Raw genomic sequence first — 3420 nt, 5'->3', positions numbered from 1 at the left:
CCTGGGATCACAACCTGAGCTGAAGGCAGAGGCTTCAACCCACTGAGCCACCCAGGCGCCCCACTGAGCATTTTTTAATAGCGTTGTCTGCATAGATGTTCATGAGAGATGTTGGTCTGTTGTTTTCATGGAATTTTTCATCTGGTTTTGGGATTAGGGTGATGCTGGACAGCATTTTCTCAGGCTTCTAAATTCTAAACATTTTCTTCTGAACACGTCCTCCGAATATCTTGTGCAACATTGTAAGCAAAACTATGGAGAACTTGCGTCTTCCAAGACATATAGTTTTTCTTTATATACTTTATATTACATGCTTTATATTTATATATTTTATATATTTTATTACATATTATGTATTATATATGCTTATATGTTATATACTTTTTTATATATTTATACATATAAAACAAGCCTCAACTATATGCAATATATGCAACTGATAAGGACTCACTTCAGATTTAAAGACACACACAGACTGAGAGTAATGGGATGGAAACAGCAAGCAAAAGAGAGCAGAGGTGCCTATATTTATATCCAAAAAAAAAAACCTAAATCGATATGGTCACAACAGACAAAGGATATTATAGAATGATAAAGTGGTCAATTCATTAAGATGATATAACAACTGCAGATACATCTGCACCCAATATCAAAGCACCTAAAACATTAAATATTAAATTTTATAATATTAAAAATAAAGCAAATATATAAATACTGTGGCAATGGTATCTTGGTGTGATGATAGTATGGGTCTATGTGTATGTCCAACCTCATCAAATTGTAGATATCAAAAATGTGCAGTTTTTTTGGTGAATACAATGATGCCTCAATAAAACCACTTAAAAAAAAAAAAAACATAACAGCAGATCCAGCTCTGCCTGGCCCTGGAGAACCCAGTTCTTGGGATTCTTCTCCAATGCCTGAGATTTATCAGCCTGAATAAAATTATGTGTTCCTGAAAATGTTATCTGCTGAGACACCCCACATGGAGAACATTTCTCTTCTTCCTTCCTTCATGGATCTGCTTATTCAGGACAACCCCAAGTGCCCCACCAATCCCAGGGTGAAACTACCACATACTTCTGCAGAGTAAAGAATAGTGAGGAAGGAAGATATGGCCCAGGGCAAGAAACAGAAGATTAGGACCATGTTCTCTCCGACCCAGCTCTATGTCCTCAATGATCAATTTCAGAGACAAAAATACCTTAGTCTCCAGCAGATGCAAGACCTTTCCAACATTCTGAACCTTAGCTATAAGCAGGTGAAGACCTAGTTCCAGAACCAGAAAATGAAATGTAAAAGGTGGCAGGAAAAACCACTGGCCAAAGAAGAGCAAGAGTATGACTCAGAAGAGCACAGCAACCACGGAATACCCAGGCTTCTATTCCTACCACCAGGGATACCTGATAAACACTTCCAGAAACCTTCCAGTATGGAGCAACCAGACCTGGAATAATCCAAATTGGAGCAACCAGACCTGGAAAAGCTAATCTTGGAGCAACCACTCCTGGGACAGCCAGTCTTGGAGCAACCATTCTTGGACCAGTCAGACCTGGTGCCCACACACCTGGAACAGCCAGCTCCACAGTGGTGGAGAGGAATCCCTGCAGCCCCAGATCCAGTTCCAGCAAAATTCCATCAGTGATTTGGAGTCCATCTTAGAAACTTCTGGGGAAAGTAGTAGTGTAATACAGCAATCTGCTAAGTATTTTAGTACCCAGCAAATAATGGATTTGTTTCCAAATTACTCTGTGAACATACAGCCTGAAGATGTGTGATGATGAGTGTATTATTCTATCTCAATTTGGGCAGTAGGCTGTATTACTTCTCCTAGGCTTTGTCTTTTAGGATCCTGTATCTCTGCCTCAATATTGTGTTTCCCATTATTTTTATTATATCTATTGAGGAGGTACAATTGGAGTCAAAGGTTTCAGTAGCATTGGCTGCTATTAACAACATGATAACAGGCGTTTCTGGCTATAGATAACTAGATAGAATACTACCTATCTTTAGGCTCTAGAATCTAGCCTCAAGAATAGGAAGTAAAGATAAAGACATGTGATGAAGGACAATTTGTATTTTCTGAGATTTTGAGGCTTTTCTTGTTGATAACCTCAATTGTTAAAGTGAAGGGTTAAGCTATAATATGCTTCATTGATTTCCTCTGCCCCTTGTGAGGTTTTGCTAGAACTGTTACTTTGTTCAGTATTCCAGTATTTTTAGAAAGATGCTTTGTATTTTAATTTATCATGATAATAGTACTAGTTTGGGTGGTTGGTTTATAGGTTTAAGTACAAATAAATAAAATACCCATTTTACCCTTAAAAAATAAATATAAATAAATAATTAAAAAACAAGACAAACAACCAAAAAAGAGACAAATTAAAAAACAGAGTTTAACTGTAGAGAACAAATTAATGGTTACCAGAGGGGAGATGAACAGAGGAGGACCAGTGAAATAAGTGAAGGGAAATAAGAGTATACCTATCATGATGAGCACTGAGTATGGTATTGAATTGTTGAATCACTGTATTATATACCCAAAACTAATATAACACTGTATGTTAACTACACTGGAATTAAAATTTTTTAAATTAAAAATTAAAAAACAAATTAAATGTCAATCGAAATAAAAGAAATATCTCTAACACTCAATAAAGTAAAAATTCACAATGGCTGGCATCCAATAAAAAATTAACAGGCATGACAAAATGTAGGACAATACAACCCATAATGGAAGAAAAAACAGTCAACTAAAACCAAACCACTACTAAAAAAGATACTGGAATTAGCAAACAATAATATGGAAATAGTTATAACATCATTCCATGTGTTTAAAAACTTCACTGGAGTGGTGCCTGGGTAGCTCAGTTAGTTAAGCATCTGCCTTGGGCTCAGGTCATGATCTCAGGGTCCTGAGATCAAACCCCATGTCGGGTTCCCTGCTCATCAGGGAGTCTGCTTCTCCTCTGCGTCTCACCCCCCCAGCTCATGTTCTCCCTCTCTCTCTCTCAAATAAATAAATGAAATCTTAAAAAAAAATTTTTCAGTGAAAACATGGAAGTTATTTTTTAAGACAGTGTAAATTGAAATTTTAGAGATGCCAACCACAGAGTCTGAGATGAAAATACACTAAATGAGGTTAATTAAATATTAGATTTTGCCAAAGAAAAAAAATAGTGAACTTCAAGACTTAGCAACAGAAATTATGCAAATAAAACACAGGAGGGAAAAAAAAATCAAGTAACTAAATAAAACACACCAGTGAGCTGTGGGACAACTTCAAGTAGCTTAATAGAGGTATACCCAGAGTATCTATAAAGGCAGAGGACAGAAAATATATTTAAAGAAACAATGGCTGAATTTTTTCTAAATTTAATGGAAAACAAACAAACTTGGCCTTGGAGCTGCAAATACATA

At 36.2% G+C, this 3420-nt stretch overlaps 1 pseudogene; it reads left to right on the top strand.

The window, feature by feature from the left end:
- Positions 1-793: 793 nt before the first annotated feature.
- On the top strand, positions 794-1778 carry LOC111155972 (annotated as a pseudogene).
- The last annotated feature ends 1642 nt before the right edge of the window (positions 1779-3420 follow it).

The sequence above is a fragment of the Enhydra lutris genome, unplaced genomic scaffold (genome assembly GCF_002288905.1).
Source record: "Enhydra lutris kenyoni isolate GAN:26980312 unplaced genomic scaffold, ASM228890v2 scaffoldscaffold3, whole genome shotgun sequence".
In the NCBI taxonomy this organism is placed as follows: Eukaryota; Metazoa; Chordata; class Mammalia; order Carnivora; family Mustelidae; genus Enhydra; species Enhydra lutris.
Note: the sequence above shows the minus strand (reverse complement) of the source record. Positions and strands in the feature narration are given on the sequence as shown.